Raw genomic sequence first — 22,526 nt, forward strand, 5'->3', positions numbered from 1 at the left:
ATCTGTAGGTGGGACAGTGTGATCACATGGCGCTGCGCAAATCCAGGTGTCACGGCAGAGAGGTGTGCGTCAGCATGCAAATTTTTTCTTGACAACCATGCTATGTTAAAGGGACACGTGCCACCAAGTGACAGGAAGTGTGGCCTTAATATAGACGGGGAATTGTATCGCAGCAGAAGACACGGGTCACATAGTTGGAACCAGATCATGAGCAGCACAAGATGAGCAACATAAGATTAAAAAAAACTCCTATCCTTTACATACACTTTCATTCTCCTGCTTAGCGGATGCAGCAAAATCGCAGACGTGAAAACACCCGCGGAGGTCATTACCATGGGAATCGGAAGCTCTGTGTGGAGCAGACATGATATTGAGCAACGTACAGCCATGGAGGACGATGACAGACAGGCGTGAGATAACGAGCTGGGAGAGCGCCAGAGCCCGGAGTGCTTTCCTTTGTTATAATGACAGCAACGCATGCGGAAAAACCTGTTCTGTCACTTGAAATGTGAGCCCCATGAAGAGGCCCTGTCATCACTGGCCTGATGTCTCTGTTCTTCTGCACTGCAGTATCAAAATATACCCCTCCTCTCTTCACAAAATACACCCCCTTCCATTCACAAAATCCACCCCCTTCCCTTCACAAAATCCACCCCCTTCCCTTCAAAAAATACACCCCTTCCCGTCACAAAATACACCCCCCTTCCCTTCACAAAATCCACCCCCTTCCATTCACAAAATACACCCCCTTCCCTTCACAAAATTCACCCCTCCCTTCACAAAATCCACCCCTCCCTTCACAAAATACACCCCTTCCATTCACAAAATCCACCCCCTTCCCTTCAAAAAATACACCCCTTCCATTCACAAAATCCACCCCCTTCCCTTCAAAAAATACACCCCTTCCCTTCACAAAATACACCCCCCTTCCCTTCACAAAATACACCCCTTCCCTTCACAAAATACACCCCCTTCCATTCACAAAATCCACCCCCTTCCCTTCACAAAATCCACCCCTCCCTTCACAAAATACACCCCCTTCCCTTCACAAAATCCACCCCCCTTCCCTTCACAAAATCCACCCCCTCCCTTCAAAAAATACACCCCATTCCCTTCACAAAATACACCCCCCTTCCCTTCACAAAATCCACCCCCTCCCTTCAAAAAATACACCCCTTCCCTTCACAAAATACACCCCCTTCCCTTCACAAAATACACCCCCCCTTCAAAAAATACACCCCCCTTCCATTCACAAAATACACCCCCTTCCCTTCACAAAATCCACCCCCTTCCCTTCACAAAATCCACCCCCTCCCTTCAAAAAATGCACCCCTTCCCTTCACAAAATCCACCCCTCCCTTCAAAAAATACACTCCCTTCCCTTCACAAAATACACCCCCTCCCTTCACAAAATACACCCCCCTTTCTTCACAAAATACACCCCCCTTCACAAAATACACCCCTCTTCCCTTCACAAAATACACCCCCCTCCCTTCACAAAATACACCCCATTCCCTTCACAAAATACACCCCCCTTCCCTTCACAAAATACACCCCCCTTCCATTCACAAAATACACCCCCTTCCCTTCACAAAATCCACCCCCTCCCTTCAAAAAATACACTCCCTTCCCTTCACAAAATACACCCCCCTTTCTTCACAAAATACACCCCCTTCTCTTCACAAAATACACCCCCCTTCACAAAATACACCCCTCTTCCCTTCACAAAATACACCCCCTTCCCTTCACAAAATACACCCCCCTCCCTTCACAAAATACACCCCCTTCCCTTCACAAAATACACCCCCCTTGCCTTCCCTTCACAAAATACACCCCCTTCCCTTCACAAAATACATCCCCCCTTCCCTTCACAAAATACACCCCCTTCCCTTCACAAAATACACCCCCCTTCCCTTCACAAAATACACCCGCCTTCCCTTCCCTTCACAAAATACACCCCCTTCTCTTCACAAAATACACCTCCCTTCCCTTCCCTTCACAAAATACACCCCCCTTCACAAAATACACCTCCTCTTCCCTTCACAGAATACACCCCCCTTTCCTTCACAAAATACTCCAATGTCCAATCAGACCAGCCATGTCACGAAGCACCACAATTTATTGGGGATTCTTCTCTGTGTCTCTGACCTGTTCTACAATCTGGGACTGACTTTTCAATCAGTGCTCTTACATTCGATAACGCGATAATGAAGAACAATGACATTAAAGCTGAGCTCCAGGATAAGTAAATATTGTCTCTGCCCCCTCCTGTAGTTTTTTTTCTAGTGGGTGGAGCCATGGGCTCCTCCCACAGCACTTCGCTCTCTCCTTGTGCAGGGTAACTGGTCTCTTCACCCCTCCTGTAGTTTTTGCTAGTGGGTGGAGCTGAATGGGCTCCTCCCACAACTCTGCTCTCTTTCTTTGTGCAGGAAGACTGTTCTTGGCCCCGCCCTCTCCTGTAGTTTCCTGTAGTGGGTGGAGCCTACTGGCCCCCTCCCACAGCTCTGCTCTAAGCACAGGCTATGTACAGCAGAGTGATGATGTCACTATTTTTTTTTACACAGTAATATCTGGGTTTGCAAATGCAATTGCTGCACACAAATGAATTTATATTCTTTGTAGCTATTGAGCAATATGTTTAAAGTGTTTAAAGTGTTAGTTCACCTTTTCAGAAAAAAATGAAAAGATGAACTAACATTGTACAACCTCCTCGCTCTACTTACCTCCGTGGGTGCTGAGTTGTCAGTAACGGCCTGTAGATTTAAAGACAAACTCTTGACATATTTAAAATAAAACAAATAAATGCAGCTCTGTTATATTAAAATATATTAATTGTATTTTTTAAATAGTGTAAGTACCTAAATATGACCTGGTATCAACCTCTAGCAGTCTCTGTAAAGCAGGGAAGAAGCAGCACAAGGAGCCAATCAGTTCATGTGTTGACAAGAAGCATTCTGATAGGAGTAGAAAGCAGGGTGATAGAGAGATGAACTGCAGTATAAATAAAATGTACTGCAGGGGAAATGTCTAGATTGAAGGTGAATAGTGCAACAAAACTTGTTTTATAGAATCTGTAAAAACAGAAGTTTAGTGCCTCATCCCTATATAACAATTTTAAAAAGACAAGGATCTTACATCTCTAAGAAGGGTAGGTGTCTGGCTAAATAAATTACCCCTTGTATGTTGTTTTTTTATATATTGGTACTTTTTGCTGTTGCAGGAAGATTATATAGTTACATAGTTAGTCAGGTTGAAAAAAGACACAAGTCCATTCAGTTCAACCACAAAAAAAAAACAAAAAACAATAATATCATACAATCCGATATACCCAATTCTATACCCACAGTTGATCCAGAGGAAGGTGAAAAAACCTCAGCAGAGCATGATCCAATTTGCTAATGCAGGGGAAAAAATTCCTTCCTGATCCCCCGAAAGGCAATCGGATTTTCCCCGGATCAACTTTACCTATAAATGTCAGTACCCAGTTATATTCTGTACACTTAGGAAACAATCCAGGCCTTTCTTAAAGCAATCTACTGAGCTGGCCAGAACCACCTCTGCAGGGAGTCTATTCCACATTTTCACAGCTCTTACTGTGAAGAAACCTTTCCGTATTTGGAGATGAAATCTCTTTTCCTCTAGACCAGGGATATGCAATTAGTGGACCTCCAGCTGTTGCAGAACTACAAGTCCCATGAGGCATAGCAAGACTCTGACAGCCACAAGCATGAGTGAATAACTCAACACCAAGTTCCCTATATGGACCCCTTATATATTTGTACATGTTGATCATATCCCCCCTTAATCTCCTCTTCTCAAGAGTGAATAAATTCAGTTCCTCTAATCTTTCATTATAGCTGAGCTCCTCCATGCCTCTTATCAGTTTGGTTGCCCTTCTCTGCACTTTCTCCAGTTCCCCGATATCCTTTTTGAGAACTGGTGCCCAAAACTGAACTGCATATTCCAGATGAGGTCTTACTAATGATTTTTACAGGGGCAAAATGATATCTCTCTCTCTGGAGTCCATACCTCTCCTAATACAAGAAAGGACTTTTCTCACTTGGCATTGCATGTTATTATTGAGCTTATGATCTACCAAAACCCCCAGATCCTTCTCCACTATGGATCCCCCCAGTTGTACTCCCAATATGCAGGATTTGATAAATATATTGGTTTAACTTTGAGAGCTGAAGGATATCCTATGGGGTCTAGCTGTTGTGGGGTGGGGACCCCTCATAACCCCCCCCCCCCCCCACTTGGATCCCACTTGAGTTACAGGTCCAAGGTAAATATATGAGGTCATTTATGTTATAGGCTTGGATTTTATTTGTATTTCATTTTGAGATACATTTGTTTTTTGTTCTCTTTTCTATTAAAGATAAGCTCTCTGCTAGAACCTTATATGAAAAAATTGATACAGCTGTGGCAGTTCATAAACAAAAAAAAACACATTAGGTCTGTATAATGCAATTGCATTTGTATCTATTTAGTTAGAATTGGTATATAGTTGCCCCATTTTGATGCATACAAGGGACTATTGAGTTTGACTTTGTTCCCCCTGTGTAGACTTTGCTTCCTTCTCCATTTTACCTACTTGGGATAACATCCCAATGGTAACACATTGGAATGCTGTACTTTGTATACATGTATTATAATTATTATCTTTTTTTCTTTTCAGATTGTTTTTCAATTAGTACTACACATCCCTTGAAGAAGTCCCGTGATCTGTGACGCAACGCTTTGGGAGTAGTCAGTGACGTCACATCTCAACCACCCGATTGTAGCGGTGAGGAGGAGAGCTGTGCCTCTCCCTGATTTGCCTTATAATATTCCATGCAATATACAAGACTTTTTACCATGTGAGTGGGAGGTTGGTGCATTCTTTTAACCCACAATACATTTACATTGTTGTGCAATGAAGGTTTTTTTCCTTTTCTCCTGAGTCATGGAAGGACATTGGGAATGCCTATATGCTAATAGCGGCACACTCCAGGCTTGACCATCTTTGAACTCATTGTTTGAGAGCTCCATTTGACCTAAGGGGTTCACTTCCTAAGGTAAGCGGGCATTGCACTCGGTGATGGAAGTAGTGGCATGAATCATATAATATTTTTGTTGGAGGAGTACTTTATATACACGTTAAGAAGTCCTGTTTTTATCATCAAGTTTTTTACCATCTATTATTATCATTCAGATTAATATTATCATGACTTCAACTGTGGGACTGCAAATTAATAAATGTATTATTTATTATTCATTGTGTTATGTGGCATAAGCTCCCCATTGTCTTAAGTATACACAGCAGAGGCATTGCTAGGTCTACAAAAGATCTGGGGCTAGAGCCCATAGCAGCGTAGTAAAGAAAGTCATGCACTTGGGCGGGCTTACACATGTATATACAGTAATATACCTGTGTGTATATATCCCCAGAGAGCCCCCCACTTACATCAGGGTCCCCAGAGAGCCCTCCTTACATCAGGGTCCCCAGAGAGCCCCCCCTTACATCAGGGTCCCCAGAGAGCTTCCTCCTTACATCAGAGTCCCCAGAGAGCCTCCCCCTTGCATCAGAGACCCCAGAGAGCTCCCCCCCTTGCATCAGGGTCACCAGAGAGCCTCCCCCTTGCATCAGGTCCCCAGAGATCCTCCCCCTTAAAATCAGGGTCCCCAGAGAGCCCCCCACTTACATCATGGTCCCCCGAGAGCCTCCCATCCCCTTGGGGACCCCTGCAGAGACTCTGGCTATGGGCCCCAGTTTCGGGGCTATAGCCCCAAAAGCCACCTCCTAGTGACGCCACTGATACACAGTACTACACATTGTTGGCTCCTGAGAAAGTGGATAATGTCCATGAAACACGTCGGCCTATTGGAAAGGGACATCTTGTGATTTTAATGTACTATCGTGAATAGCAATTGATTTTAATGATATTATTTGAAATAAAACAAACCTATGTATACTGTATGGAAACAATATATAGTATTTTAAAAATGTTTCTAATAAAAGACTATTTTATGTAGACATGATGTGCCTCCAAAGTCCCATTGATATTTTTGCCTTGTCTTTTTTATAATGTGTTTTATGTTATTTTGTCTTTCTACAGGCTATTGATTTTCTCTTGTTACATTTAGAATTCTACTTTATGAAGCCATCTTTGAGCTCCCAGTGACTTTGCCTAGACTGAGATTATGTCATCAGTCTGCTGCAGGTAGGAGGTGGCATTTCTATACTCTCTATTCTTTCACTCTCCACCTCCAGTGATCAGACTGTACATTGTAACTTTGTAGCAGGTCGCAAGGTGAGAGGCTGCAGCTTGACTGATCTGTGTTATTTGTTTGTTGAAATAAATGGTTTGGCAACATGGTTTCTTAAAAAAAATAAAATAAAAGATTTAGAACCAAAAGCTGTTATTCAAAAAAAATTGGAATCTTCAGCTTTCGTTAACATTTTCAAGCTTTATGGGATAATCACCATCTAGATTCACATTAGCTGTAACGTAAATCTGTGGCAGGTGGGAAGAAAAATTCTGGTGTATACTAATAAGGATTTAGCCTACATTCCTCAGTACGGTGAAAGCATGTTGGAACAAGCGAGTGAGATCAAGCACCGCCAAAGGGATCAATAGTAAATCATTGATAAAAATCAATAAGGAATGTTAAAAGCTATGCTGTCATTTTTTCTAAATATCCAAAATAAGGGCATCAAAAAGAGAAATAATCACCCCCCCCCCCCCCGCTGCCTATGTGGTCAACCTCTGCTGTCTTCATGAGCTCCACTGGCTGGAGGGTCTTTAGTATCTAAAGAGATATCTCCTTGAGGAGCAGCAGGGGCGTAACTATAGGGGGTGCAGCAGTTGCGACCGCAACCGGGCCCTGTGATGCAGGGGGCCCATGCAGACCCCCTACATATGGCCGGCAGCAGCATAGGCAGCTAGGGGTACCAGTGCACCATGTATATGGGTGGCTGGAGGTGGAGGGTGACTAGCAGAGCTCCATGCTCGACTATCGCACTGGCTGCTCTTTAGTTGTGCATTCCTCGCATGACCTGTGTCCTCGGCCGGCTCCTCAGAGTACCCCTCTCCTGCTCCATGCATTGCCGCTCAGTCCGATGTCTGTTTTTCCCAGCCAGAGTCCCCCCCCCCGAGTCCCCCTTCTCACATGGGGGCAGTAACTTCATCTGCCCTGGAGAAAAGGACCTCATCTCTTCTGGGGATGGGGGCCCCATCCTGCCTAGGGACAGTCCCCCAATGGGGCACCTAAAAAAATAAAATAATAAAAAAAAAAACTACTGATGCCAGTGGTGGAACTACAGGGCTCACAAAGGTCATACCTGTGACCACGCCCTGGAGTTCCACCGCCGGACTCGGAGGGAAGGGCCCTGGCTGGGGTTCAGGGGGGCCCTTCGTGGTTTCTTGCATCGGGGCCCTGAAGGTTCTAGTTACGCCACTTAGGAGCAGGGACCTTAACACTTATTAATTTGAAAGGACGAAGAAACCAAAGTCATTCAATGACCCAACTTACTCTGGAGAGGTTGCTTACGTGATAAGTGTGAGGCCCTGCCACTGTAAAAATGTTGGGGTAAAGCACATAGGGTTCGTACATAGGCAGAGTACGGGACTCCAGAATGTATGTTCTGAGCAGAGAAAGGTCGTTTTTTGATCTTTCTCTGAATTTTGTAACATCCGGATCAGGGTCTGGAGCCTGGAGACTTCAAAGTTCTTTGGGTGGGAAGAAGTTTGCAACCCAGTGTCTGGCTCTCGTTAAAGTAGTTGTAAATGCTTACAACACACTTTGACCTACAGGTAAGCCTAGATTAAGGCTTACCTGTAGGTCCAAGAAATAACTCCTAAACCTACACGGTTTAGGAGATATTTGCCGAAAGACAGGCACCGGTTTCTACGGCGCATGCGCCGTAGACATGGGCGCGCACTGAGTGTGCAGTGGTCAACGGCGATATGCATTGAGCGGCGGCTCCCGTGCACATGCGCAGGAGTGACATCATCGTGGCTTCGCCGAATGACAGCGGCGGAGCAGCGAGACCCACCAAGAAGATGGATGCGCCAGACTACAGGGGACAACGGTGACTTCGCTGGCTCCTGTGTCAGGTAAGTGACTACTATGATGCATAGTAGTCCATTATGCTTTACCTTTGCAGGGAATGAAAGAGGAAGTAAACCCATCAGGATTTACTTCCTCTTTAAAGACCAGCAGGGTGTGTGTCCAGGTGAACACAGTCTATATAATAAAGGCTTGAGGACAGCTCAGGGCTCTCATATTGGGGACAAGGGGTCTCCACCAGGGGTCAGAGGTGCCCCAGCCACGAGTCAGGAGACAGGAGGTCTCTGCAAAGGGTCAGAGGTGCCACCAGCCAGGAGTCAGGACACAAGAGGTCTCAGCCAGGGGTCAGAGGTGCCCCAGCCAGCAGTCAGGAGACAGGAGTTCTCCACCAGGGGTCAGAAGACAGGAGGTCTCCGCCAGGGGTTAGAAGTGCCCCAGCCAGGAGTTGGGAGACAGGAGGTTTCCGCCAGAGGTTAGGAGAAAGGAAGTCTCTGCCAGAGGTCAGAGGTGCCCCAGCCAGGAGTTGGGAGACAGGAGGTCTCAGCTAGGGGTAAGAGGTGCCCCAGCCAGGAGTAAAGAGAGAGGAGGTCTCCGCCAGGGGTCAGAGGTGTCCCAGTCAGGAGCCATGAGACAGGAGGTCTCCACCAGGGGTCAGAAGACAGGAGGTCTCCACCAGGGGTCAGAGGTGCCCCAGCCAGGAGTCGAGACACAGGATGTCTCAGCCAGGGTCAGAGGTGCCCCAGCCAGGAGGTCTCTGCTAGAGGTTAGGAGACAGGTGGTCTCTGTCAGGGGTTAGAGTTACTCCAGCCAAGAGTTGGTAGACAGAAGGTCTCAGCTAGGGCTCAGAGGTGCCCCAGCCAGGACTCAGGACACAGGAGGTCTCCACCAGGGGTCAGAGGCACCCCAGCCAGGAGTCAGTATACAGGAGGTCTCAGTCAGGGACCAGGTGTGCCCAACCAGGAGACAGGAGGTCTTGTCCCAGGAGTCAGGTGGGCTGCTACTGAGGGGCTCCTGTTGTATGTTTTATATTTTGGATCCTCAACATCTGACACACTTCTGGGTGTCGTATTCCTGGTCCTCCTGCTAGGTGCTATGGTTCTTTCTTCTGTCTGTTATGTCGCTGCCATGTCCTGTAGTGATGTAGAGGCCACAGGCAGGAACCACAATGATCAGAAGGGGACCAGGCATTCGAAATCCCATGAAGTGATAGAATGTTGAAGCTCATGAAGACAGCGAAGATCGGTGGCAGAGTTAACGCTTTTCATTGCATTCGAGGTGTAGCATCTAGGAGGTGGTAGGTCAGAAACCCTAACAATCCCTCATTTTATTTGCTGCAAACTGGCACCAGTCGTAGCCATCAGGATTGCCCTACCAAGGGTTTGCTGGACAAAAGGGGTACAGTGTGGAGGTTCAGAAGACAGGAGGTCTCCACCAGGGGTCAGAGGTGCCCCAGCCAGGAGTCGAGACACAGGATGTCTCAGCCAGGGTCAGAGGTGCCCCAGCCAGGAGGTCTCTGCTAGAGGTTAGGAGACAGGTGGTCTCTGTCAGGGGTTAGAGTTACTCCAGCCAAGAGTTGGTAGACAGAAGGTCTCAGCTAGGGCTCAGAGGTGCCCCAGCCAGGACTCAGGACACAGGAGGTCTCCACCAGGGGTCAGAGGCACCCCAGCCAGGAGTCAGTATACAGGAGGTCTCAGTCAGGGACCAGGTGTGCCCAACCAGGAGACAGGAGGTCTTGTCCCAGGAGTCAGGTGGGCTGCTACTGAGGGGCTCCTGTTGTATGTTTTATATTTTGGATCCTCAACATCTGACACACTTCTGGGTGTCGTATTCCTGGTCCTCCTGCTAGGTGCTATGGTTCTTTCTTCTGTCTGTTATGTCGCTGCCATGTCCTGTAGTGATGTAGAGGCCACAGGCAGGAACCACAATGATCAGAAGGGGACCAGGAATTCGAAATCCCATGAAGTGATGGAATGTTGAAGCTCATGAAGACAGCGAAGATCGGTGGCAGGGTTAACGCTTTTCATTGCATTCGAGGTGTAGCATCTAGGAGGTGGTAGGTCAGAAACCCTAACAATCCCTCATTTTATTTGCTGCAAACTGGCACCAGTCGTAGCCATCAGGATTGCCCTACCAAGGGTTTGCTGGACAAAAGGGGTACAGTGTGGAGGTTGTTTACAAGCGGCAGACAAGAGAGTTGTGAGGTCCAGGCAGAGGTCAAGGCAGGTTGTAGACAAGAAAGTAGTCAGAGTTTGGGGCAAGCAGAAAAGTGATGTCCAGGCAAACAAGAGCATAGTCAGGTCCAGCAAAGGTCAAGGCAAGTGGTAGTCAAGAAAGTAGTCAGGTCAGACAGAGGTTGAGACAGTCAGAAAAGTAGTCAAGTTCAGGCAGAAGTCAAGGCAGACAGCAGAACAGAGAGTAGTCAGGTTTAGGCCGAGGTCAAGGTAGGCAAGAAAGTAGTCTGGTCCAGGCAGGCAGCAACCCAGAGAGTAGACAGATGCATACAGAGGTCAGGACAGGTAGCAAGCAAGAGAGAGTGGTCAGGTCATTAATAACTAGAGCAAAAACACTCCTATGGCCACATCTGTAAACTATGGATATAGAAACAAAAAAAAAGGGGGGGGGGGCAAAAGAGCTCTAGGTTGGACTTTAGAGGCACATTGGACAATAATGTAGTTATAAAAATATTCTTTATTTATACAAAATACAATTGTACAAATAGAGCAGGACACAATAAGCATTAGAATTGTGCAGAATAAGTTGTAAATATGAAAAACACGGCGCAAAATGGAAAATTGCACCATGTAGACGTAGTGAGCCCTGTGTGTCAACCCGTTTCACTGTTTTGCTTCGTCAGGACAAAGTCAGGTCTCACTATCTTGTCAGCATAAAGACATACGCAGATGAAGACAGATAAACTTCCAGGTGGGCGTCAAATATCACCATCACTATGCTTTCCAAATGTTTGTAATCATGTGGTAAAGTGGTTATAGAAGTTGCTAAGTACCCAATATAATGTGGCATTCTTGGGGTGCAAGGAGCAAAAACAACTACACAGGGCTATATTTAACAATAGTGCTCCAATGGTCCATCTACCGATCAAAATCATAAGCGCATTTATTTTGGGAACTGGAGCAACCTGCCCTGCAAGTAGCACATATAGCTACAGCCACATACAGTTCATTACTTCATTTGAGCCATCCACAACATGGTTGAAGTGCTTGGTGTGCCTAGGAGGAATTTTAACCCTGGTAAGGTAAGAGTAGTCAGGTCTATGCAGAGGTTGAGGCAGACAGCAGGCCAGAGAGTAGTCAGGTCAGGCAGAGGTTGAGACAGTTGGCAGGCAAGAGAGCAGTCAGGTCATCCAGAGGTTGAGACAGGCAGCAGGCAAGAGAGTAGTCAGGCCCAGGCAGACAGCAGGCAAGAAAATAGTCAGATGCATACAGAGGTCAAGACAGGCAGCAAACAAAAAAGTAGTCAGGTCCAGGCAGAGGTCGAGGCAGGTGGCAGGCAAGAGGGCAGTTAGGCTAGGCAGAGGTTGAGATGGGCAGCAGGCAAGAGAGTAGCCAGGTCCAGGCAGAGGTCGAAGCAGCCAGCAGGCTAAAGCATTATCAGGTCCATACAGAGGTCAAGCCAGGTGGCAAGCCACAGATTAGTAGGTTCCGGCAGAGGTCACAGCAGGTGGCAGGCAAGACAGCAGTCAGGTCAGGTAGAGGTTGAGACAGGCAGCAGGCAAGAGAGTAGTCAGGTCCAGGCAGACAGCAGGCAAGAAAATAGTCAGATGCATACAGAGGTCAAGACAGGCAGCAAGCAAAAGAGTAGTCAAATCCAGGAAGAAGGCTGAGGCAGGTGGCAGGCAAGAGAGCAGTTAGGCCAGGCAGAGGTTGAGACGGGCAACAGGCAAGAGAGTAGTCAAGTCAGGGCAGAGGTCGAGGCAGCCAGCAGACTAAAGCATGGTCGGTTCCATACAGAGGTCAAGGCAGGCGGCAAGCAACAGAGTAGCAGGTTCAGGCAGAGGTCACAGCAGGGGACACGCAAGACAGCAGTCAGGTCAAACAATCTGGATCTGCAACATATGATGGCAGATTGAATATTACAGCAATTTCTATAGCTGGGGATACGCCACAGCACCTGCAACTTTAAAGGCTGGAGCTTAAATACTCTTCTGGTAAGAGAACACACAAAGCTCTGTCAATACACACTGATGCACGCTTACAAGCACAGCAACAAGTTCCCTGGAAAACCAGGAAATCCTGAAGGTACTGGTAACCCTGTATGCATTGAAAGTGTAAGTACGGTATCAAGTGCCTTTGCTTCAGATATTTTAAAAACTTTAAAGAATCACCTTAAAAGTGATTGGTGCTGGCAAATAGGAGATATTTCCTTTCACTTCCTGTTCCAGCTAAGCATGGATAAGACAGGTTTGCGCTAATGAAGAATTCCTGATTTAGTTAACCACTTGCTTACTGGGCACCTAAACCCCCCTCCTGCCCAGACCAATTTTCAGCTTTTAGCGCTCTCACTCTTTGAATGACAATTGCGCGATCATACAACACTGTACCCAAATGGTATTTTTAGCATTTTTTTCCCACAAATATAACTTTCTTTTGGTGGTATTTAATCACCTTCTGGGTTTTTTATTTTTTGTTAAACAAATTAAAAAAGACCATTTAAAAAAAAAATACAAAATCGTTTTATATTTTGTTAATGAATTTTGCAAACAGGTCATTTTTCTCCTTTATTGATGTACGCTGATAAGGCTACACTGATGGGCACTGATAGGCTGCACTGATGGGCACTGATAGGCTGCATTGATGGGCACCGATGAGGTGGCACTGGTGGGCATGGATAGGTGGCATTGGTGGGCACTATGAGGTGGCACTGATGGGTGGCACTGATGGGCGGCACTGAAGGGCATTGGTAGGCACTGAAAGCCACTAAAAGGCACTCATAGGTGGCACTGATAGCTGGCACTGATGGGTGGCAGTGATAGACATGGATCGCCACTGGTAGGTGACACTGATAGGCAGCACTGCTAGGTGGTACTGATGAGGCACTGATTGGCACCACTGTTGGGCATTGATAGGTGGCACACATGGGCATTGATAGGTGGCACTGATTGCTGGCACTTATGTACTGGTGGGCACTGATTGGTGGGCACTGTGGGCACTGATTCGTGGCACTGGCAGGCAGTACTGGTGGGCAAATATGAGGCGGCTTTGCCTCTTCCTCCTCTTCGATGTCCCCTCAACAGAAGCCGGTGATCTGCTTTTTTTTCTCCTTGCGCTGTCAGCGTGAGAAGAAAAAAATAAAAATGACTGATCTTCTGTTTATATCACGTGATCAGCTGTCATTAGCTGACAGCTGATCATGTGGTAAGGGGCTGGGATGGACCCCTTATTCTGATCTGTGATCTGTGTGTCAATGAGACTCGGGTGATCACAGTGTGCGCCGTGCACGCTCTTCGGGGGGCGTGGCCAGCTTGCAAAGGGGAGGACGTCTATTGACGGCCTCCCGGCAAAGCAGATCCACGCTGTAGCCGTCATTTGGCTATAGCACGCATCTGAACAAGTTGAACAAATCTGAACAAGCGGAACTAAACCTTCCTAACCTTTACAGCCAAGGAAGTTGTCATCGTAGCCTCTGCTTGATCTGCGGTTTCCATACCGCTGCACATGTGATTAGTTATGACAGGCCACCACTTGATTGTTTGACAGTTCATTTCAGAGCACAAGCAACTGTAAAGCCGCGTACACACGGACGGACTGTATGGCCAACTTAGTTCGTCAGACAATCCGACGGACAGTCCGTCCTACTTTCGAATGAATGGACTTGACCACACACGATGCACAAACAGTCCGCTGAAAGCTTGCGCGATGACGTGTACAGCACGTACGACGGGACTAGAAATAGGAAGTCCAATACACAGCAATGCAACCTTCCGCCGTGTAAATCCTTTCTGAGCATGCGCCATACTTAGTCCGTCCAACTTGCCTACTCACGAGCGGATTGTCCGCTGAAACCAAAGTTGGACGGACAATATTACGGAAATTCCGAAATACTTAGTCCGCCAGACTGCACGCTGAAAAAGTCAGCTGAAGCCCACACACGAGCGGACTGTCCGCTGAAATGTGTTTCGGCGGACTAAGTTGGACAGACAGTCCGCCCGTGTGTACGCGGCTTTACAGTTATTACGCAGGACATACCTTGAATGTAACTGTTTTGGGAAACTGTTAAAGCGATGGGTTTAGTTCCACTTTTTTTTCCCAACTTTTTTCAAATAAATATGGAGTTCTTTGAATGACCCCCCGGAGGTGGAGACCTTTCTTGATACATGAATTGAATGCGGAAAGAATGCTGTAGGCCTAACCCCTGTCAAACCTGTTCGACAGTTAGGGTTGCCCTCATTGAAGCCGATCTGCTGGAGGATAACAATATCCACGCCGGCTGTGAGCTGATTTACAAGGAAATGCGTGAAGCGGAACAGTGTTGCATGTTGTGGTTATGGTGATAAAATCATATCTCAGTTACAATGAACACAGACAGGAAGTGTTGAAGGAAACCCTTGCATGCGGTATCCGATCAAGGCTGCAACTACAGTCTGGGGCTTGGTAAAGGAATGATACTGTAGTCAACAAAGGTGGAAATAATTCATGAGCATCCCCAGCCCCCCCCCCCCCCCCCCCAGCCTGTAACCCTAAACTAACAGACCCCAGGGCTGTGCTAAGCTATCAGTGCAACGCTTCACTGGCTGAGCGGATAGGACTGCCCTCTAGTGACAAACAAACCTTTTTACAAGATGGAAAAACTCAGTTTAGTCTTTATTTTTATTAACCACTTACAGACCTGAAGATCCCCCCCCCCCTTAATGACCAGGCCATTTTTGGGCGATGCGCCACAGTGTCGCTTTAACTAACAATTGTGCGGTCGTGCGACGTTCGTTGTACCTAAACAAAATTGACGTCCTTTTTTTTCCCCTCACAAATAGAGATTTCTTTAGGTGGTATTTGATCACCAAAAAAAAGAGCCACAGTTTAGAAACCCCCAAAAAAAATTTTTTTTCTTTTTGCTATAATAAGACCCCCCAAAAAAATGTCTTCATCGGTTTAGGCATATATGTATTCCTCTACAAATCTTTGGAAAATAAAAATCGCAGTAAGCATATATTGATTGGTTTGCGCAAAAGTTATGGCGTCTACATAATAGGGGATAGATTTATGGCATTTTTTATAATTATTTAATTTTTTTACTGGTGCTGGTCTGCAATTTTTAGCAGGACTGCAACATTGCAGTGGACAGATCGGAGACTTTTGACACTTTTTTTATGACCATTGACATTTATACAACGATCAGTGCTATAAAAATGCACTGATTACTATGTTCAGGGCACCAGCGACACTCGTCTCAGAGTGTTTCCGAGTGTCTCCGGTGCCCCCCCCCAACCTCTGGCCACATGCGGTACTGCATACACTAGCAGTGACACTGGAACGGATTATCTGAGTTTCCATTGATTCCTATGGGGAAACTTGCTTTGATATACGAGTGCTTTGTTCTGCTTCTGGAACTAATTATGCTCATAATCCAAGGTATTACTATATATGTGATCCTGCGCAGCATCGCCTCCCTGTAGCAGCAAATCTCCTATGGGGGGGGGGGGGGACAGGAAGTGGTTAAAATGTATTAAAACATAGACAGTGTCAGTAGGACAATAGATGGTGTCAGTCAGTAGGGTAATGGGCTGTGTCAGTAGTTTTCTTTTTTTTTATTATTTTTTTTTTGTATTATTCTTTCTTTACTTTTTACAATATTATAGTTTTGTTTTGTTTTATTTTTACAATTTTTTAAGAGACCTGTTAGGGGGATTTGGTGAAACAGACCCCTGATGTCTCACTTTTGAGACAGAGAAAAGGATTGAGGACAGAGATCCCCTTGCCTGTTTTTGTGCAGCCTCAGCCTCAGCTGCACTGGACAGTGAATGAATGAGAAGTGCTTTGTGCTGAGTTGCTTCCTGTTCATTCACAAATGGAAGCATAGTAAACACAGTTTACTATGTTTCAGTTATGACTGGACACAGTGGGGTAGATTTACTAAAACTAACTTCAGCCTGTTCAGTTAAGTTTTGGCAATAAAACCTGGAAGCTGATTGGTTTCTTTGTAGAAGTGAGCCTGATTTTGCACTTTCCATCTTTAGTAAAAAAAAAACAGTAAGTGATCATACCGAATGCATACCTCCCAACATTTTGAGAAGGGAATGAGGGACACCTACTAACAAACGTATGTAGGCATAGGACAAGACCCTTGCCACGCAACTTTCAGGTGCTTTTTTTTTTTTTACCATTACCATTCCTTTATATTGGCTTTTAAAATTTATAAATGCAGAAATGTAGAATTTGGATGAAAAGTTTAGCACTGGGAAACACTTTTTGAAAGATAAAAAGTGCATTTTATATACAACTCTATTGATCAGACCAAAATGAGGGTCAAATGAGGAGGAAAGAGGGACATTGCTCCAAATCAGGGACAGACCCTCGAAATAAGGGACAGTTGGGAGCTATGCGAATGCCCATTCCGAAAATGTTTTGCATTCTTTTGCAATGAATGCAAGGCTATATGTGATTGGAGAAGGGGAGATTGTGATGTTAATCCGCACTTTATTCACAGAACGGCCAACTTTCATTGAAAAGAATGCAAGACAATCTAGGAATGGATGTTGCGCATTGCACAGGTACAGCAGCCCATTCGCCCATTTGTAAGAAACGTGGGTAAAAAAGTCCCAAAACCTTTTCTTTTGCATGGTGTTAGTATGTACCTAAGTGAAAGAAATTGTTTTCTTTTTTCCTCTATGAGTTAGAATTTTTAAAGCGGTATTTAACTCAAAAGCAAACATTTTCTTATATTGCAGCTGACCGATTTTTAGATGTGGCGGCTGCATTCGTTTTATTTTTTAAGCTTTATTTTCTTCTATATTCATCTGGTGATCCAGCCAGCAAGTCTTCCAAAAAGAACAAGCTCTCCAGCAGAATGTCCCTTGTAAACACAGAAAGGCTGGACTTTAATCATATATCCGTCAGTCAGGAGGTATTGGTTGGGCTTTGTGATTTAAAGCGGGAGTCCGCCGGGACTCTGCGTTTTTTTTTTTTTTTTTTTAAAGTCAGCAGCTACAAATACTGCAGCTGCTGACTTTTAAAATAGTGACACTTACCTGTCCAGCGCGCCCGCGATGTCGGCACCCGAAGCCGATCTCTAGATCGACACTCAGGTGCTGCCGCCGCCATCTTGGGTATGGGAATCAGGAAATGGAGCCTTTCGGCTTCATTTCCCGGTTCCCTACTGCGCATGCGCGAGCCGCGCGACGCAATCAGGACGGTCCCCGCTGCCTCTGGAATCTGTGTGTTTCTCAGCAGGCAGCGGGGCACTTGCGCAAAGGGGCGGGCACTTGCGGAAAGGGGCGTAATCTACGCCCCTTTCCGCAGACAGCTATCCCGGAAGTGGGTGCAGTTACCTGGATTATGCAGGTAACTGCACCCCCCTCCCCCCTGAAAGGTGCCAATCGTGGCGCCGGAGGGGGGGGGATTCCGATGAGCGGAGGTCCATTTTAGGGTGGACCTCCGCTTTAACCTTGGCAGTTTTGCCACAAAATGGAGGCCCCCAAACAGGTGATGATTTCCCAAATTGAGTAAACCAAATGTAGTCAACAATGAGAGAGTCAGAGGATCAGCTTAAGAGTCCATAATCATTTATTAATGGTAACCATATCAAAATAGTAAGGTGAAAGGCAGCCAACGTGTTTCAGGGGCAAGCAACCCCCCTTTATCAGGGCCTTGATAAAAAAAAATAGCAAGACTCCATATAGGACTCTGTTTGGAAAGTCTAAAACTGCACATTTAGCCAAGAAAAGGACACTAATAATCACAATGAACATGTGTAAACAGACTCTTGCAGAGCTGCACAAGTTTCTTTCGTGGGGATTGTTTGCCCTGAAACACATTGGCTGTCTTTTATCTTCCTTTTGATATTACTATCATAAAATAAATGACTATGGGCTTTTAAAATGACCCTCTGGTGCTCTCAAGGCTGAGTACTCTCCCAGCAGCCAACATCGTATGGAGCCTGATTACTAGAAACTAGACATGTGCATTCGTTTTCGTCCGAATGCATTTTCATCCAAATTTCAGGTATTTTCGTTTTCGTTTTGACAAACGATAACGAAAGCACAGAATACGAAAAACGAAAGATCCGACATAAAAAAATGCTTTATTTTCGTTTTCGTTGTTACAACAGTTCGATATAGAATAGGAGATTCGACGTGACTCTGACAATAACAATCTGTGTCTATAGAACCTGTGGTCGAATGTGCCTAACCTTACCTCTATTAGTCCAAGATTATATAGAGAAAATATTCGACAGAGAAAACAGATTTGACAGAGAGAAAAGATTCTGCAAGTTACTGTCCTAAAAAGTGTTTGGGGACCCGGGTCCTGCCCCAGGGGACATGTATCAATGCAAAATAAAGTTTTAAAAACGGCCGTTTTTTCGGGAGCAGTGATTTTAATAATGATTAAAGTGAAACAATAAAAGTGTAATGTTCCTTTAAATTTCGTACCTGGGGGGTGTCTATAGTATGCCTGTGAAGGGGCGCATGTTTCTGGTGCTTAGAACTGTCGCTGCACATTTATGCAGGAAAAAAAGTCCTTTAAAATCACTCGCAGCTATTATGAATTGTCGGCTCCGTAATACAGAGAACACTCATTGAAAGTCATTGATAAAATAAATAAATAAATAAAAAAGAGTGGGGGTCCCCCAAATTCAATTACCAGGCCCTTCAGGTCTGGTATGGATATTAAGGGGTACCCCGCGTCAAATTAATTTTTTTTTTACGTGGGTGTCCCCCTAAAAATCCATACCAGACCCTTTATCCGAGCACACAACCTGGCAGGCCGCAGGAAAAGAGGGGGGGACAAGAGAGCGGCCCCCCCTCCCTCCTGAACCATACCAGGCCACATGCCTTCAACATTGGGAGAATGCTTTGGGGGTCTGTGACCCCTCAAAGCACCTTGTCCCCATGTTGATGAGGACAAGGGCCTCATCCCCACAACCCTGGCATATAACAAACGTCAGGCCGTCGGGATCCCCGCAGTGTCTCCTCCGTGGAGACAGAAGATGGATGGATTTGCTGCGCTGGATCAGATCAGCCATCGCTGGACCCCAGAGCGTCGCTGGATAGCAAGAGTGGATTACCACCGCTGGAATCTTTTTTTTATTTTTAATAAAGGAATTTTTCAAAAGTGTGTTTGTCTTATTTAACAATTTTTTACACTTTCTTTGTGAAATGGTAGGGGTACTTTTGTACCCCCTTACCATTTAAAACAGGTGGGGGGGCGGAATCTGAGGGTCCTCTTGTTAAAGGGGGCTTCCAGATTCTGATAAGCCCCCCACCCGCAGACCCCCACAACCACCGGCCAGGGTTGTGGGGATAAGGCCCTTGTCCTCATCAACATGGGGACAAGGTGCTTTGAAGGGTCACAGACCCCCAAAGCATCCTCCCAATGTTGAGGGCATGTGGCCTGGTACGGTTCAGGAGGGGGGGGCCACTCTCTCGCCCCCCCCTCTTTTCCTGCGGCCTGCCAGGTTGCGTGCTCAGATAAAGGGTCTGGTATGGATTTTTAGGGGGACCCCACGTAAAAAATTTTTAAAATTTGACGTGGGGTTCCCCTTAATATCCATACCAGACCTGAAGGGTCTGGTATGGATATTTAGGGGGAACCCCACATCAATTTTTTTCTAATTTGACGCAGGGTTCCCCTTAATATCCATACCAGACCTGAAGGGCCTGGTAATTGAATTTGGGGGACCCCCAACGCTTTTTTTTTATTAATTTTTTTTTTATCAATGACTGTTCTCTGTATTACGGAGCCGACAATTCATAATAGCTGCGAGTGATTTTAAATGACTTTTTTCCTGCATAAATGACACTTTGTGCAGGGACAGTTCTAAGCACCAGAAACATGCGCCCCTTCACAGGCATACTATAGACACCCCCCCTCCCCCCCCCGTACGAAATTTAAAGGAATATTACACTTTTATTGTTTCACTTTAATCATTATTAAAATCACTGCTCCCGAAAAAACGGCCGTTTTTAAAACTTTTTTTTGCATTGATACATGTCCCCTGGGGCAGGACCCGGGTCCCCAAACACTTTTTAGGACAGTAACTTGCATATTAGCCTTTAAAATTAGCACTTTAGATTTTGAACCTTGGAGTCCCATAGACTTTAATAGGGTTCTAAAGTTCACACAAAGTATGCTATATACTAGCTCCGTCGAATCTTCTTTATACATTCGACAGACACTATGAGCCTTCAAAGACAGATTCGACCGTAATTCATGTGGATTTTCGGACGAATGCAATTTTTGAACGAAAATCTAAATAAAAACGAATTTCGGGAGTAATTAAATAAATAAATTTTTCGGACGAAAACGAAATTCCGAAACAAAATATTTTACTCTGCACATGTCTACTAGAAACTGCTGGGAGCCACCCACTGATAGACACTGGAACTACACATTTCTGCCCAGGGAACCACAGAGCCACCAGTAGGTGATTCAGGTCTCGGCAATATGTCCCAAATATGTCATAGAGATTTTTGCGTTAGGAGCATCAATTTTCAGAGGTGCCTTTATGCAGCAGTGTGGCTTACATCTATTTGCAATTTATGCAACAAAAACCTTAGATTTTTTTTTTTGACCAGCTTGAGAATGTGTCAGGGCGGGCTTAGCCCTTCTTCCTCTGGGCTGGCCACTCAGCTGTCTGCTAATTGCCAGCTCTCTTCTCTCTCCACAGTTACCAGCTGTTCCCGATGATGCTCGTCTGGCCTGCCTATATAAAGTCTTCCAGCTCATTTCTCCTTTGCCTTCACATTTGGTCACATCACTAGGAACCATCTCCTGCTGTTGTTTCAAGACTGGCTTGCTAACATCCCTCCTGGCTTCCATCATACTTGGAGTTGCTCTCCCTGGATCCCTGACTTCTTGCCTGGCTGATTACCCGATCTGGTTAATGAACTTTGGACTGGCTGACTACCTGATCTGCCTACAGGACTCTGGCTATGCTTGACTACGCTTTTTCCTATTTACCTTTTTATTTTTATTAATAAACAAGTGTGATTAGATTGTACTTATGTCTCTGTCTGTTTCATGGTTCCTGACAGAATGTACTGCTTAACGTTTTTAGTTTTTCATTTTATACTCCAAATCCTTGTCCCATGATATTGTGAATATACCAACACATAAGGCTTTCTGTGCCTGCAGACATCAGGGCCTGCCGGTCCCGAGAAAGAATGAGAGCATTGTTACGAAGTGAAACAAAGTAAAATGACACAATGGCAACACTGTTCCAAAATCGCTTAGTATTGTGAAATGTCTCCCAAAACAAGCTTTGTCATAAGACCTCCTGTGTGTCCGGATGGTTGTAACCTTCCAGAACATGACTGTGCAATTCCCAGCCCTATGGATGCCGAAGAACTAGGACATTACTCGTGCTGCACCATGCTCCAGGCCCCCAGTTTCCCCTCTTTTGGGATCCAGATTCCTCTTTTTGTGAAACACATTGTTTCTCTTTTTCCAGATCTGGGCAATTGCAACTTATCCAATATGTAAATGTCTAGTTCCCAACCTCTTTTTGAAGTACATTCCCTCTTTTGAAACCAAATCCCTCTGTCCCATTGCCTCCCATTGCCTCAACAGCTCTCCTTGTTGGTCTTTTGTACAGACCTCTACCTATATGTGTAATATTTTAAAGTGTGTCATGGTTATGCAGTGATCTTCCTGTGTTTGCTTACCTCCCCTCATGTGTTCAGACTAAGAGGCCAGCCACTTCCACCTGGTGGTTTTTATAACCTCTCCTCTAAGCGTGGCTCCACCCCAGGCCCTATCAGGGAGCCCTATATTAACCTGTGCACTGCAGGCCATCAGTGCTGATCAACCATTGTGTATTCCTTTGTGTGTTTGGCTTCCTGTTACCTGCCGTGTGCTCTTCTGTTGTTCCGTTACCGACTTTGGCGTGTCTTGACTATCCCTGTTTGCCTGTGATCCTGACCTTTTGGCGTGTCCCTGACTATTTCTGTCTGCTTGTGGCCCCGACCTTGGCTTTGTCCCTCACCTAATCCTTCTGTTGCCTACTGTGGGTGTGAGCTGGGGGACCCTGGGGGTTGCGACCTGGAGCCAGTTGCAAGTCCATCCTCACCACTTGAGGCTCTGGTGAACACCTGCTGGTGGGACCTTCCTCCCGTCCGCAGCAGTCAGCCATAGGGTCCACAACCTTGCGGTGCACTCCTGATCCCTACGGTGTGCATCTGTCACCTCGCCTCAAGGTGACCTGACACTTCTATAAGCATAGTGGGAGGGAAAGTAGAACAGGCAGCCCAAATATTTTTGGACTCAAGCCAATCCCTGGTGAGGTATGTATAGAAGGTGGAGGAA

General features: G+C 45.8%; 1 long non-coding RNA gene across 1 annotated transcript; it reads left to right on the plus strand.

Annotated features, from left to right (window-relative positions):
* The first annotated feature begins 124 nt into the window (after positions 1-124).
* LOC143956561 (uncharacterized) lies at positions 125-21,222 on the plus strand. Its single transcript, XR_013269954.1, has 4 exons — positions 125-508; positions 4,679-5,057; positions 6,099-6,203; positions 20,890-21,222. It is a non-coding gene; the product is annotated as an uncharacterized LOC143956561 (long non-coding RNA).
* The last annotated feature ends 1,304 nt before the right edge of the window (positions 21,223-22,526 follow it).

This window comes from Lithobates pipiens, unplaced genomic scaffold (genome assembly GCF_037356315.1).
Source record: "Lithobates pipiens isolate NorthernLeopardFrog02 unplaced genomic scaffold, aLitPip1_a1.2 Scaffold_37, whole genome shotgun sequence".
In the NCBI taxonomy this organism is placed as follows: Eukaryota; Metazoa; Chordata; class Amphibia; order Anura; family Ranidae; genus Lithobates; species Lithobates pipiens.